Here is a 17,255-nt window from a genome sequence, read left to right as displayed (position 1 = left end):
TAGGATGGGATCTGATTTCCAGTATTTCTTAAAAGTCCCCAGGTGAACACAGCGGGTCCACAGACAACACTTGAGGTGGGAAGCTCTTAAAATCCGATGCCTCAGCAGCATCTCAGACCACTTGATTCAGAATCTCTGGGAGCGGCCCCTGGTGTCAGTACTCATCTAAAGGCCCCAGATGATCCCAGTACACAGCTAGGTATTCAATACTAAGTGACAATGCCAGTAGCCGCTTGCAGATGGCAATAGTAGCTTCTAACTCACAGATTTTCTCCAGACACAGATTAACAGTAACTGATATTTCAAAAGAAGAGATGACTGGTTTCAAAGGAGTGCAATTTAAGAAAAATAAAGCCTTGACATAACCATAATATTTCTTATTTAACAAAATCATTATTTTTATACTTGTTTTACTGCCTCAAAGAACACTGGAATTTCTCTCAACTATATTATTTCCAGCTAATTAAAAATTGATAGTTATGGATAGACCTTCTTATGTTTTTGTCAGTTGAGAGAGTTCGTTGTGGTATTTTTCTTTTTTTTTTTTTTTGCGGTACGCCGTCCTCTCACTGTGGTGGCCTCTCCCGTTGCGGAGCACAGGCTCAGCGGCCATGGCTCACGGGCCCAGCCGCTCCGCGGCATGTGGGATCTTCCCGGACCAGGCACGAACCCGTGTCCCCTGCATCGGCAGGCGGACTCTCAACCACTGCGCCACCAGGGAAGCCCTATTTTTCTTCTTTGTGTCTGGATTTAATCCTGATTTCTGAGCCTCATATTGTGCTGGTTAAGCTGCAGGATGGTGGTTCTGAGATGTGGCTGGACAGCCCTCCATCTACCCTCGTGCATTAATAATGATTAGAATGTGAGGGACACAGGGGCAGTCACTTAGTACAGTTACCCCCCATTTTCCCCAATTTCCTCCAGCTGAGTACTCATCCCTGTCAGGAAATGCCTCTGACAGCACATATTCTGATTGTTCTACCCAAATCTGGAATCCTGGTTTCAAATCTTTTTTTTTTTTTTTTCCCTTTTTGTGACCTTTTTCATTCACCAAATGATTAACAAGGAAATGATTTCTATCATTAAATTCTGATTTCTAAATCCTCCACCTGCTTCTTCCAGGACATTTGCTTACAGGAGCCAACTTTCTTTTCTTCAGTTCCTGATCATTAAAGGGAATGACGTATGTAGAAAGTACCTTGTATTAGACTAGTTCCTCTTATTGTCGATAGCAGTAGTAACTCAAGAGAAGTCTTCTCTTGAGTCAACCAGGAGTAGAATTTGGCTGGATAATCAAAATATTTGTCTAAAACAAGGAATTGTTTTAAAATGATGTAAACTATGAAAATGTTATACTTTAACCTAAAACATTTGTAGGCACAGCTGACATTCAGCCAGCATGTGTAATTGTTTAAGTCTGAGATTCCTTTCTGATTATGACAGACATTTATTCTGATTGATCAGTGTCAAAGCCATACCAATTATTAAAATATTTGGATATAATCCCTCTATATTTATCAATCTTTTGACAGGATCAAAGTCACTTCTTTGAGTATAGGTCTTCTGATAGGAATTCTGATTCTTTCTTCCCATAAACCATGCCCAAAACATATCATGCTAAATTTCCACTCTGTTTCTTTGATGTACAGTGAGAATTAAAAATCACTTAAAATGCAATGCACTCTACAACCTTAAGATTCCCCTCCCCAAACTTTTAGAATATCTCACCTAAGCCTCAGTTAAAAGCAATTTTTAAATCTCACCATGAGTATTGACAAAGCATTCAATCTAGTTTTCACAGAATCCACCAACTTTCTTTTTATACTCATATTCATGTTCTATGGGTCTACATAATATCTAATTAAATTATGCAATTACAGGAATAAGTACAACTGTCATAAAATGTTTAGGAGCAAATACAGTTGATTCTGGTCAACATAATTCAACTGGTGGGAGCAGAAGTTTGCAGACATACTAGAATGTAGCCCAGTAGCCCCATGGTTCAATCTACCAGGGTCACTGATATTAGGTAGAAATACTTGAAAATGCTGGTGTTCCATCATTTTTTGACCTACAAAACCAGCAATTCAATATGATTCAACCAGTATGTTTTACAGTCGTGAAAAGCTGATCTGTGAGTTAAGTGCATGTCAACTAAGGCAGCTTCTATTATGATATTAAAAGAACAGAGATGCTTTTCAACACTGTGCTTCCTCTTTAACATTTTTTGAATTGCACTTATTCATGGTGCTCATTCTTCTGCCAAGTATTTCACAAAAGCTTCTCTCTGACCCCCAAAGAAAAGTTCTCTCCACCAAAATACTATTGTTAAATAAGTTTGGGGAACACCACATACCATACCCATCTAGGAGATTCATATTTCTCATTAGCATATTAAAGGCTCTGAGAAGTCCTGTAGCAAGGCCTTTGTTTAACTTTGTTTACCTTAGGGTTTCATAAATGTATTTGACAAAAGTAGGCCGTTTCATGTAACATCTAATCCTGAAAGGCTAATGTTTAATGAAACAAACGCACTTTAGTAAACACGACCCAACCAGCGTTAAGGACAGTATTATTCTGTTTTTGCAGTAGATTAAACAAAGACCATCTATTAATATCCATTTGAAATGGCACAATTTGTCCAGGTGTCCCAAAGCACTATACAAATTTCACTTAGTGGTAATGTTCTCCCCTGGACAAATAGAGAAACAAAGGTATAAAGAAGCATTAGGTTGTTTGCCAGAACACACACAAGACTGAGACAAACTGGAACCAAAACCCTCATGTCTGAACAATGATTTCTAAGCTGTGTTTACAAACAGAACCAAATTGCAAATTGTAACCACTCACAGTTTCGAACCAGACTGAACTAAGTCAAGTTGTACCTTGGTAATTGGATTTTCACGTAGTGGATTTTAACTGGACGCACTTGTAAAATTCAAACATATATTAATTTTTGGTTCTTTTTGTTCACATATTTCCCTCTTTAGGGGTAGTCAACAGCTAGTCCCTTTTGTTAACAGAGTGGTAAGTTAGGTAGAAGGGAGCCTACCTCTTACTTACACATAAGTCTTGGTGGTGAATAGATGACATTTCTTCATGTTATTTTAACATGAAATCAATGAAAAAGATGAACTAAGGTAAAACGTGTGCTCCTTGAACCAGAAATATCAATAGAAGACAAGACTTTGGAGTTCAAGGGGCAGAGTCACATTGACCTGTAGATTTGATCGCTGGTGACTTCTATCAATAATCGAGAGCAGAGACTCCAAAAAATCTCTGACAGCTACAGAGATTCAAGGATCCACTGTCTTAGCTCAGAAGCTCTTCGAAAAAAACAAGACACGAATATATGGCTCTTTGTTGGCAACATTCCGACCTTGAGAGAATGAATCTCAGTCATTTATAAGGTTAAATAGATTTATGTGTTCTGAAGCTTGTCAGAATAATGGGTGTTTCCCAGCATTTGGGAATTGCACGATATGTGACAGGGGAATAGCTTTTAGAGCATACCTGCCCACCCCTCTGCCAGGGTGGGAGGTGGGGAACAGTGATGGGTGACTTAAGAATCAGATTTATAGACAGCTTTGCTCTGTATACATTATCTTTGAGTACTCTCCAACACCACAGGGCCCTACGGCCTCTGTCACAAACAATATCTGTTCTTTCAGAACACTGCAATGCTTTACTTCAAGGCCGAGCGAGAGTTGTCAAACAGAGATGAAGAGCCTTTTGGCAAAAAAAGTGCTCTTAAAATGTTTACCTTCTCATACCTAATGGTTTTAGATCATATCTTATTAGCCTAGGAGACCATTATATAAAGTACAATTAAGATCTCCTTGACATTTTCTAGGAGTTCCAATTCAGCTGTGCTAATGGCTATAACTTCATTGCTTTTTTTCGGTTGTTTTAATTTAATGCCATACAGTGTTGGAAATGCAGTTTACAATAACGTGGGCTACCCAGGGTGCACTTGCGGTAATTACACAGAATGTCAACAGCCTCTCAAGCTGGGTCCTGTGTTGATTGCTGCTTATGACGTTCACATTTGGTCAAATTGTTGGAATTACACCTCTGCCTGCAGGCGTCTGCCCCTCCAAGACTTCCAAAAGTGTTCTCCAAACTTTTAATTTGATCTCGACTATTAAGTTTCACATTCCCCAGATTGTAGAAAGAAATTAGAGCCAGGCCTCAAGGTAGGAGAATTGTTCCCATGGTCCATATCCCATCCATATTATCAGTAATTTTTGTTCCAGAAACATCTACTGAGTGTCCATTTTATATTCAGCCTTGTTTCAGGCACTGAGGACACACTTTTGTGCGGAGGTAAGAGAGTTCAGAAACATCTTTACACCCGCAAAAGAATTTCTTCACAGAAAAGAAATCCCACAGGAGTTAAAACTTGAGCCATAGAGTTCTATTCCATACTCCTTTTCCCTTTTTCTTTTACATGTTTTCCTCAGTGGGCCCATGCTATCCAGACCTCTGGTTATCAGTAGGCTTTAGGTGGTTCACAATTTGGTGAGTAAACAGCTAAAATGTATATAGTGCCCATGCTAAACCGGACTGTTATAACCTCTTATACACACCAACCCATTTAATCCCTACAATAATCTGTCCCATAAGACAGATATTACTATCTCCATGTTACAGACAAGTAGACTGAGGCACAGAGAGGTTTATTTTTTACATTTCACACAGCTGGTGAGCAGAAAATCTGAACTTTGAACCTTGGTTATTTGCAGTCAAGGACCTGATACATTCTGCCATTAAAAGGGAAGTGCTGATAAAGGATCAGTATGGTAAATTAAACAATATAGTCCCCAGAAGATGATTAATGCATGTCATAAAAACAGGATGGCTGAAAATGAAGAGGGTCAGGACAGGAACAGAACAAAGACTCTTCTCTTAGTCATCCTTGCTTCAGCTCCTATGCACCAATTCCTAAAAGAGGGATAAGGGTTAAAACAAGAACAGCCCTGTATGTGATTTGTAATTTGTTTTGAAGTTGCTAATATTTAGGTTAACTGCTTAGTGTGCTGTATAGTTGATCCTGTATGAGAGGTTCATTCAGTCAAACTAGCCACTTTTGTTCTATTTATAAAGTCTTGAAATAAAGGAACTTCTCCCAGTATTATTAAAGTAGAAGCCTGACAGATAAGGTGCACCTCATCTAACTGGTGCCGGGGTTCTGGGGAGGGAAGGGGGCAGACTAGGAAAGCCACCCCCTCACAGAATCTGATTGAACCAGGCTCATTCAGGTATAGAAAGACTCCATTTTGTATGTACAACTGATTATTTTGGTATTAAATTAAAAACAGGAAGCCAGAAGCAGGTCTGAATTATATTATTCTCCTAGTAGACTAAGGAGAGGCTGCACCTTTGGAAATGCCTGCCAGGAGCTTTTCCTGGGACACTCATTATTTTTCAGCCCATTCTGAATCTGGAAAGAAAAAGTGAATAGGCAGGTCAACTGCTCAGGTTAATGCGAGATCTCAGAAAGCGCTGGATTAGACGCTGGGAAGTGTTAGACCATTGATCAAAGAGATTCCCTGCTTGTTACCCAAGAATCGCCTTCACTCTCAAAGCCAAAATTGCTGGGGTTAGGTTTTCTCTTTACAGTATCGATCATATTTTTTACCTGCCTGACTGGTTAAAGAACAGGTTTGGTCTTGTCACTAGATTTCTTCACGGTTAAAACGTGAAAGAAATTTAAAAGAGTTGTGCCTATTTGAATGGGCTCCTATTTAGTTCTCATTGTCTTTAAATAAAATTTATTATAGCTATTTATGTTCTTTTAAAGCTATTTGATTACCATTTTCTCCGACTACGAATTCATTTGAGCCTGGCTAAAATAAGCTCCAGTGTTTACTTGTGACTCTCTTGGCCATTGAGTTAGACATTTTTTTTCTTTTTGGTCATGCTTTAGGTATTATCATGCTGCAAGTTATTGATTAGAAAACCTATGTGCATTCTCATCATTGTGTTGGTTAAAAAAGTTAATAATGTTTTATCAATATATTTGAAAGAGTCATAGATATATAAAAAGATAAACTGTTTTAAATTTTTCTTTTTTGCCATGTATTTATATTAAAAAAGTCTCTTTACTATGTTTTATTATACTTCATTACAGCAGGAGGAACAATCTCTATGCTGAACACTGAGTTTTTAAAGTTTTAGTGCAACTTCTGAAACTTTCTATAAACTAATATAATGTGGATATATTTATAGTGTTAAAAGTAATTAAAAGGTAGAGTCTTATTACGGATGACACAGAAAATGTAAAATACTACCTTAAAGTATTCATTCAGATGAGATGAATTAACTGAAACTGTTAAGTTATTGCCTTTTGCTCTTGCATAAATGACAGAGTATAAAGGACAAACAGATAAAATACGAAGAAAATATAATGTCATAGCGTCACTGAGATGTGCTATAATAGCATTTATGGTGAGAAAATGACAATAAAAACGCATGTTTCTCTGAACTGGTATATATATAGAATGGATAAACAACAAAGTCCTACTGTATAGCACAGGGAACTATATTCAATATCCTGTGATAAACCGTAATGGAAAAGAATATGAAAAAGAATGTATATATATGTATAACTGAGTCACTTTGCTGTACAGCGGTAATTAACACAACACTGTAATTCAACTATACTTCAATAAAAAATAAATTTTTTTAAAAAGGTATGTTTCTCAAAAGAAACATTTAGAATTGTATGCCAAAAGTTATACATCTGTTTTGTTTGTCAAAACTTGCTGGCCTATACAGTTAAGATCTGTGCATTTTACTACACATTAATAATTTCTCAAAAAATTATACATTGTTTCAAAACTTATGAGATGGTGGGTAGTATTACATGGTGAGAATTTTAGTGAAATTTTTAAATTTTATTTTTTAAAATAATATACAGTAAAAGTGTTTTATGCCATTGTATGAATCTTAACACATGGATAGATTCATGGAATCACTACCACGATCGGGATACAGGATAGTTCCATCACCCCCCAGAAACCCCTTCATATTACCCATTTATAGTCATAATTTCCCCACATCCTTAACCGTTGTCAATCACCGATCTATTCTCTCTTCCTATAGTTTTGTCTTTGGGAGAATGTCATATAAATGGAAGCATACAGTATGTAATCTTTTGAGCCTTGCTTCTTTCACTCAGCTTAATGCTTTTGAGATTCATCCAACTTGTTCTGTGTTTCTATAGTTCATTCCTGTTGAGTTGCCATATGGTATTCCATTGTATGGATGTACCATACATGTTTATCTATTGAAGCCACTGAAGAACATTTGGACTTTAAAATTTGGGGCAATTATGACTAGAACAGCTATAAACATTTGTGTGCAGGTTTTTGTGTGACCATAAGATTTGATGTCTTTAGGATACATGCTTATGGGTGAGATTCCTAGGTCATATGTATGTTTAACTTTATAAGAAATTGCAAACAGTTTTCCAAGGCAGTTGTTCTATTTTTGTATTTCCACCAGTTCCGGTTGCTCTGCATCCTTGCCAGTACTTGCTTTTTTTTTTTTTTTTTTTACTTTAGCCATTCTAATAGATATGTAGTGGTAACTTGATGTGTTTTAATTTGTGTCTCCCTAAGGGTAAGGATCTTGAACATTATCAAGGACTATAAAGGTTTGAGATATTATCATGTTTACACATTAGCCTACCAGAGCTTCATGAATGCTGACAAAAGGCATGCGACTCCTGGGTCAGAGACAAAGGAGCTCATTTATGTAGGGGCTGCAAACTTTTAGCTCTAAGTGAAATTTTCAATTATAGCATTATGAGAATATTTAAAGTTAGAAGTATTTGCTTGTTGTAAATATTTCCAATTAGGACTCCTTCCCGGACTCCTTAAATTGTTTAAGGTAGGTGGTCTTGGTGGGAACAGACATCCAAAATTTCTACTGGATGAGCATCCGAAGTTGGACCAGAGGTATCTGCCTGCGTGGAAGAGTGCCTTTTCTAGGCTTCGTTGTAGCAATTGGCACAGACAATTCTGAATTGCCAGGGTGGTTTCAACTGTGCTCAGCCAGTTCCTTTCTTTTTTTTTTTTTTTTTTTGGCCAGATGATAGCCTGCTCTGGGTCACTGTAGAATATCCTTTGATGCTACTGCCACTGACCACATAAGTTATGTTGCCGATGTCCGTAGAATAATCCCTCATCAGTGCCCACTGATCATGTCCACACTACAGCTGTATGCAGTGTCTGTCCTGAAGCTATTCATGTCCAGGACATGGAGTTCTCTGTAAGGCTGTCTTTATCTTCCAGAGCCCCTGGCAATGTCTTTCGTCATGCTAACGCTGCTGGACCAGGGTTGCCACTTTGCACACTTAACATTCCAAGCAAATTTTAATAAATTCCTTTCCACTTATTCTGTTTTGTTTTATTTGATTTTGTGTCCTTTTCATTGCCACACCATGCCTTTTGGTCAAGTATTCTTTAGGAGCTAGGTCAAATATCTTAGTGGCAGACATGCGTGGTTCTCACAGTCTCTTTTCCCGCTCCAACATCAGCCCTGTGTCCTTGAGTCATTCTCTATTACTTAGGATGAGTCTTTTCATAGGATTCCTTTTAAGTCCTTCACTCAGCTTTAAAGGGCTCTCCTCTGTTATCCTGCAGACCTGTCTAGATTTGCTGAGTCCTAAGTGCACAGATCATCACTGGATAGATATATACATATATACTCCCAAGGTTAGTTACCTTTTGCATTTTTATTAGAAGTCAATAACATTCTCAGTAGACTTGTTTCCTATATTTTTGAATAATATAAGCTAATATTTATTACATACCTCCTATTTAACAAGCACTGTCCTAAGTCCTTTACAGGCATCATCTCATTTAATACTCTCAACCCCAGGTGGGAGGTGCTTTTGTTGTCAGATTTACAGATGAAGAAAATGATGCCCCAAGAGGTTAAATACCTCATGATCATAGACCAAGAGTGACAGAGCTGAGTTTCCAACTCCTGCTGTCTGCCTCCAAAGCCTGCAGCGTGAAGCTCCACCCTGTCTCAGGCCACTAGAAGGATCCATATTACAGCTACACATGAAGTCTGTAAGGAGAGCCTCAAGATTAATTGAATTTTATTTTATTTTATTTTTATTTTTTTATTTTTTTTTTGCGGTACGCGGGCCTCTCACTGTTGTGGCCTCTCCCGTTGCGGAGCACAGGCTCCGGACGCGCAGGCTCAGCGGCCATGGCTCACGGGCCCAGCCGCTCCGCGGCGTGTGGGATCTTCCCGGACCAGGGCACGAACCCGTGTCCCCTGAATCGGCAGGCGGACTCTCAACCACTGTGCCACCAGGGAAGCCCTGATTGAATTTTATTTTAAATATTGTTTCTAAATTGACATCATTGTGTCTAATTACGGTTTTTCTAGGCTCAGCTTCGTCGTTCTCACGTTGTTTCTCAACTTATGTTGTAGTGCAGAAGAAAATTTTGGTAAAGAAAATATTGCATAAAGAAGTTCATATGGTAAAATTATATGAGTTCTTTCCAGAGTTTTACATCCAATTTGCCCCCATTTTGTTTAAATATGCTGGAAAATGCTCCCTTAGCTGGAATGAAATTGGTCTTTTAAAAAATCAGAGACAAATCCAGACAAATAGTTAAGCATTGCTTCTCTTTAAACTGCTAGTAGAAACCTCAGGTCAACCAGAAATGCCTCACTCTGGAGCTCCGTGGGGGAAATATGCATTGTGGGACTTGGAGGCGGCTCCTGACCACTTTAAGCTGAGCCAGGAGATGGGAAGTTCCTCTGGCCAGGTCTGCAAATCTTCCGTCTTGTTGTTTGGCAATACGTGTGTGTTAATCATTCACTTCAAGGATTTCTTAAAGAGTATTTATTCCCAAAATAGAGATGTGGAAGTGCACATTTACCACTGGGCAATAATTCCATCTCCTGTAACCTTCCCATAGGAGTAAATCTGATCAATGTCACTGTTGTTGAAATTATACAACTAGAGAGTGGAATTCTCCGCCCCGGCCTCCAGCACCCTCCCTCTTGTTTTCGTGTACTTTGTAACCTGAGGAGAAGTTTCCATGAGGAAGCAAAGTCTATATTGAGGTTACTGGGTGATGTATGGAAGATCTCAAACACAGAAGCTGCCTTTAGACTTTAAAAAGGAATAAAACTCTGTTGTGTCCACGATTGACCTGAGTAAGCAGAATGCTAAACGCTAAATGTTTTCCTTTGCAGAGGCATTGGCAAAGGCATTGGTTCGTTCCCTCACGTGAGGATCTTACAACATGCCCACTGTTCTCCATTCTAACGTCCCCATGGTGATAGGACTACCTAAATAACGCTGCCCATGAGGGACTTTCAACCCTTGGCAATGATACTCATTCATGATTGTGTGGGCAGCATTCTTTGATTTACGTAGGAAAAGCTTTCCTACTTACTATATAGATGCCTGCCTAAATATAAGATAGATATAAACATAAAATGGAGAAATGAGTTAATTATCTAGATATTCTGATTAGTATTTAGATTATTTGAAGCAAAAGTGAGTTTTTCTTTACTTTTTCTGGAGTATTTCTTCAAGACCATGCAACTTTGCATATGTAGTTATACCTGAGATTAAATCTGTTGAGGCTTTTCTCCCGTTTCTTCTTTATTCAAGATCATTTTTTATCTCTCCCATTTCAATTTTATTATGGAAATTAGTATCATCACATGAACACTTCTGAACCACACCATTTAATAGAATTGAATCAAGAAGAAAAATATTTTACTTGGAAGCATTGACATTTGACATATGATGTTTACATTTTATTTACTTTCTAAGAGAAATACCTGAAACCTAACTTGGGACTTAATTTCGAGGGTCTTGCTTTGAGTACTGGTGTTTCACCTCTGGAGCCAACTTGGTTCCAAACTGAGGAGAAATTTATGATCATAAGTACAGTCTACTTCCATAGAAATCAGGAACAACTCCTGGATCCCCACATGCATCACATAGGGGACTTTTTCCTACTCCTTCTGTATGAGGTGAAATTGCATAGAGGGAACTCAGGAGGGCGTTAAGGTGGGATATTGGATCCCTCGTTTATCTTGAATAGGCACCATGTACTGGGTTCAGTCCCTCACACAGAAAAATAAAGGTTACCTGAATGAATAGGTAAAGGTTAAAACCATCTAAAGAAATAATCATTCATTTATTTAATTGTTAATTTATTTCATGTGTTAGATTTTGCCTGTTGGCATTTTTATTCTCAGATGAATGGTTATGTCATTGAATGGAAGCTGTTGTTCCCACTGGGAGCTAATGCTTATAGCCATAAGAGGGATAGTACCAGCGAACAGCAACCGGGTGCTCCAGGGCTACACACTTAACACGTAATCACTCACCTCATCCATGCAAACACCCTACAAAGTCGAAGTATGTTCTATTATAATCCTCATTCATAGAAGAGGAGTTTGAGTCACAAAGAGGCGTTTATGTTTTGAGTGCTCATTAAATTTGGTCGATGGGGAAAGTAGAACAGAAGGGAAATGAAAGTAACATGCATTGAGTTCCTGGTATATGGAAGGCATATTACACTCACCTTTTGATTGAAACAAAATGAATACCTACAGGAAGGAACTTTAACCCCCTTTTAGGCAGGAAAACTAAGATTGAGGAATCAAATCATTTTCTGAATATATTGATACTTAGCTAGAAAATGAAAGTAACGAGAGAAATCCAGGACTCCTCAGAACATGCCTATTCAAGACAAACAAGGGATCCAATGAGTAGTCCCCCAGTGCCTGGTGTGCAATTTTACCTTATACATAAGAAGGAAAGAGTCCCTGGGGTGTTGGATGTGGGGATCCAGGAATTGTTCCTGATTTCTACAGAAATAGACTGCACTTATGATCATAAATTTTTCCTCGGCTTAGAACCAAATCAGCTATAGAGACAAAGTGTAAATGGAATTTGTATTCGCTTCCTAGGGCTGCTGTAACAACAGACCATAAACTGGGGGGCTTAAACAACAGAAACTTATTGTCTCACAACATATGGGATTAGGGCCCACTCTAATGACCTCATTTTAACTTGAGTACCTCTGGGAAGACCCTCTCTCTAAATAAGGTCACGTTCCGAGGTACTCAGAATTACAACACCAACACATCCTTTTTTTTTTTTTTCTTTTTCGAGAAGAAACACAATTCATAACGAATTTAATCTCAGATTTACAGAAAATGAGATATAGCAGCCTGTCGTCTAGGGGCCTAGGACTGTGGAGGCTTAGGAAGCATCTCACTTGGCATTTAATCCTGATACTCAGGCTGGGTTGAGAACTAACCCGCTAAAAACTGAGAACAAGAGAGATAAATGCAGAGTGCCTGGCTCCAGACACTGGAACACGTGTTATTGAATTGCTTTCCTAGCTGAGAGGTATGCAGGAGACCCCAGGAAGGAAAGGGACATCTTGCAAGTGTTCCCTCCCCACAAGTCCTGAGTCCCATTGCTACAGTGGTCGACATGCTTCCACACCCTGAAGCAGTGCTGAGGTGGGTGTCTACTGTACTCGGAGGGGCTCTGTTTGTCTGCTGCTTAAGCAGGAAGATCTGAACTGGTTTCTCTCCCTTCCGTTCTTCAGATAAGGCCCTGTAACCACTGGTTTCCACACCACCGTGCTTATCTTTGGAACAGTGATAAGCTGTACCCCCTCTTCCCTTAGAACCTTGGCCTTCACATTTTGCCTAGTCAGCATGTAAGATAAATATAATTTTGATCTTCATCTGATCTATTGACGTGGGACATGAGGAAGAATCCAGGAAACACCTTTAGTACAAAGATATTCAGGAGCAGATTTATCTGGAAATATTTTCACGGATCAAAGACTGTATTCTCTGTAATAAGATTCTGAAAGCTCACAAGAAAAAAGATAAAGATTTCTGAGGCCAAATTGGTGGTAAATATCACACTGTTATCTCTGCTGATAACACACGCTGCTTATTATGGGATGTGCGCTACAATGGTGACTGGGTAAGTGAGGAACTGAGAGAATATTGGAAAATGCTAAAATAAGTGAAGAGTTCTTTTTTTTTTTTGCATACACGTGTATGCCCATGTGAGTGTGAGAAGCAGGCGAGTGAGAGAGATAAGAGGAACCCTTCAGAAGTATTTTTGACACACCCATGGCCTACTCCTAGAATGCACAAAGGCATAATTAAGTCAACAAAATCCCCTGAGAGTCTTCAACCCAGAAAAATCTCAGTCTATTTTTATTCCAGGATCCGAGGAGCCATAGTTACTAAAGGGCAGAGATTTCCTAGTAGTGGGAACCCAGTCATAGATTCCTAAATCCCCCAAAATGTGGCTTCTCTCACTTACCTGATATTCACTTTCTCGGTCGTGTGTCCTATCTGGAGAGCCATCTCCCCCTGGTGATGGACAGAAAGAATAACCTTTTCTTTCATATGAGATCCACTCCTGATTCAGTCACGATCATACTGATACCCCATAATCTCAGTGTCCTTTTCTACTCATTCTTTTTATTATTATGTTTTTTTTGCAGTACGCGGGCCTCTCACTGCTGTGGCCTCTCCCGTTGCGGAGCACAGGCTCCGGACACGCAGGCTCAGCGGCCATGGTTAATGGGCCCGGCCGCTCCGCGGCATGTGGGATCTTCCCGGACTGGGGCACGAACCCGTGTCCCCTGCATCGGCAGGCGGACTCTCAACCACTGCGCCACCAGGGAAGCCCTTACTCGTTCTTAATGTTGTTACTGTTATGGATTGTGCCCATTAGGTTGCTGGCTTTATGAACTCTGGCATATAAGGCCTGCTAAATGCCTTAGGAGGGATGGAAATGTGTTCAGATTTAGAAGGGAAGGGCTCACAGACCAGGTGCTAAAGCCCACAGGATTCAATTGACCAGGTCTTAGAATCTATTGTGGATGAAAAGTACCACCTATCATAGCAGTAAACAAAGGAAGTTTCTCAGACAACAAGCCAGCAGTCACTGCAGCCGCCCTGACTGTGCACCCTGAGGGGATTCAGAATGGAGAAAAGCAGGCTACTGGCCTAGATAGTTAAGGTGCATGTCAAAGGAATGATTTCAATGAGCCTAGACTCTTGCATCTTTCCATGCATAGAAAAGCACTAAATTCATAATGAGATGTCTGGTTTTCTTTAATGAACGGTCATCTTTTGATATTCCGACTACCTGGTTTTTTTTGCAAAACTCCTATACATCCTGGCTCCTCCCTTACCTCTTCTGAGCGGTCCCTCAGAGCCATCTGCGAGGCTGTCTTCCAGGCTAAATTCCTCAGAGAATCCTCTGCACAAAACATAATTCTCAACTTTTAAGTTGTGCATCTTTTTCAGTTGATACCGTATCACATTCTCCCATCTCCTGACCATCCACAGCTATCGGCGATGACCAGAAGAGAGAATCTAATTAACTCCTAGTTCCCAAGATCCAGCACCAGCTCTTCTCTCTTCAGGCCTTTCCATTTTTAAAGCTGCTCATTTGCAGGGACTTCCCTGGTGGTCCAGCTGTTGGGACTTTGCTTTCCAATACAGGGGGTGCGGGTTTGATCCTTGGTCAGGGAGCTAGGATCCCATATGCCTCGTGGCCTAAAAACCAAAACATAAAGCAGAGGCAATATTGTAACAAATTCAATAAAGACTTTTTAAAAATGGTCCACATCGAAAAAATCTTTTAAAAGAAATAAAATAAAGCTGCTTATTTTCATGTGTAAGTTTTCAGAATCACATGAGAGAGCACTAGATGCAGGGTTTACTCTTTCAGTCGTTTGTTTTAATGCAATTATTTGAAATAAGTATTTCTCTTTTTTATACAAAGCGTATCAACACATCTTTACCCTTCTTGGAAGATGATTCCTATAACTGTACAGGGTTTTTTTGACTTCCTAATAATTTAATTACCTTATGTTTTAAAAGTTTCGAAAGCACTACTGGAGTATGAATTGATTCAGAAAGAGGAACATTGTCTTAACTTTTATATTAACAGGATAAAAATATTTTTCTCTGTTTACCCAATTCTCCAGATTTCAACAGCTATTTAAATCGAATCTAATTAACTCCAGACTCTCTGTTAAGGCATGGGGGTATAAGAGAGCCGTGTGGTATAGAAAAAGGTATAGCAAGAAGAAATAGTGACATATAACTGGTAATATGCTAAATTGTAGTTCAAGGGGGTTTTATGTGTTTCTGTGTCTGTAAGTTTATCCAGCTTGTCTCCTTAGACACATTCTAGGGAGGTTAGGGATTGTGATTTATTATGCATTAAAGAAACTAGCCCATTGTTGGTACAAAAAGGATGCACAGGCATTTTCTTGTGTATATTTTGTCTAGCCAATAGAAAAGAACCTGGATTTGAAGGGGATAATATTATTTACAAAGCAACCATATATGAGACTATCCTAAGGGGTATTTTTGATAACAAGCACCATTCCAGATCTGGGCACATAGCCCTGAAGATGCATAAAAAGAAAGTCAGTCTTGGCATAAGTTACAATGAGATGTAAATATTGAACAAAAGCAAAACTTCCAAGTAAAAACAGTTCGACAATATACAAAATGTAGGAAAAGCTTCACTAACTTCCCCCCCAAAAATATAAAGGATTTAGGAAAAGAATTAATATACTCTTTTGTATGTCTTTTGAATCAGAATCTTCCATGGAAATGGAATATGGAGAATTCAGAATATTTACACAATAAGGCACAGATTTCTTTGTATTTTGGGTCAAACAATGATCTATGTTTTATAACCAGGGCATCTTGTCACTCAAAGGATCAACACAAGGATTAAAGAAATTGCAACAAGCTCATATTTTCAAAAATTGTGAAACCTAACAAAGTCTAAATTAATGCCATGTGAAAAGTGAGAATGAATCAACATTTACATCTGTTTCTATTGTGGTGGCAATCCACCCTAAGGGGACATCTGAAAGGATAGCAGCAACAGCAACAGGATAGGACCATAGGGTGGTAGATGTTGCTGTGATACCCATACCCCTTTCCTCTGTACCTTATTCTTAAACAGAGTCACCATTATATGGATCTGTGAACTATCTCCATAGTTTACTAATGGCAAGCCAGACATTGCTTACTTTTTTAGCATTGTCTTTAATAGTACATAGCAGCAAGGCACCTCTACAGAATGTGAAGCTATAAGAAAGAAATTTGGAGCTAGATGAATAAGAAAAGATCTGTGTCCAGGAATGAGAGACCCAGACAAGCCTGAAATTTCTTTGCAGCACTACTTACAATAACCAAGACATGGAAGCAACCTAAATGTCCATTGACAGATGAATGGATAAAGAAGATATTTTATATATATATATATATATATATAATGGAATATTACTCAGCCATAAAAAGGATGAAATAATGTCATTTGCCCCAACATGAATGGACCTAGAGATTATCATACTCAGTGAAGTAATCCAGACAAACATCATATGATGTCACTTATATGTAGAACCTTAAAAAAATAATGATACAAATGAAGTTATATACAAAACAGAAATATACCCACAGATATAGAAAACAAACTTATGGTTATCAAAGGGGAAAGAGGTGGGGAGGGATAAATTAAGAGTTTGGTATTAACATATACACACTACTATATGTAAAATAGATAACCAACAAGGATCTACTGCATAGCACAGGGAACTCTACTCAATATTTTGTAGTGACCTATAAGGGAAAAGAATCTGAAAAAAGAATAGGTATATATTCATATATATATATGTAACTGAATCACTTTGCTGTTCACCTGAAACTAACATGACATTGTAAATCAACTACTCTTCAATTTATAAAAACACAGTTAATTAAAAAACAAAAGAAACCAACTTGAATCTAAACTCTGCTTGTGAAACATTCCTTGGAGAGGTCCATTAAGGCCACAGAGGTTCTAGGGACACCACCAGCAAACTCCAGTGTCACTGCCCCACGCTCGCTGCCCCCCAGCAGCTCCTCAGTAATGGGATCCCACCCTACATGAAGTTGTATACATTTCTGTGATAAAATGAGTTTCCATGTCTGAGTGCACACCCACTAAAAGAAAATCAGAAATGTGTCGGATGTCAAAGGTAGACAACTTGCATTTAAAAATTGGAGATTTAAAAATTGGCCTGTACACAAGGAAAACATGGACCACCACGATCAGATATTGAAGGAGATACTGACCAACCGATTGTTTTAATGCTTCTGGAGTTTATTTTAAATTAATTCCTACCTAAATGCACTTAGAACTCACT

This window comes from Aethalodelphis obliquidens, unplaced genomic scaffold, assembly GCF_003676395.1.
Source record: "Aethalodelphis obliquidens isolate GAN/ISIS:26980383/991018 unplaced genomic scaffold, ASM367639v1 scaffold15, whole genome shotgun sequence".
NCBI classification, from domain to species: Eukaryota; Metazoa; Chordata; class Mammalia; order Artiodactyla; family Delphinidae; genus Aethalodelphis; species Aethalodelphis obliquidens.
The sequence above is the reverse complement of the archived record's forward strand: the minus strand, read 5'-3'. Positions refer to the sequence as shown.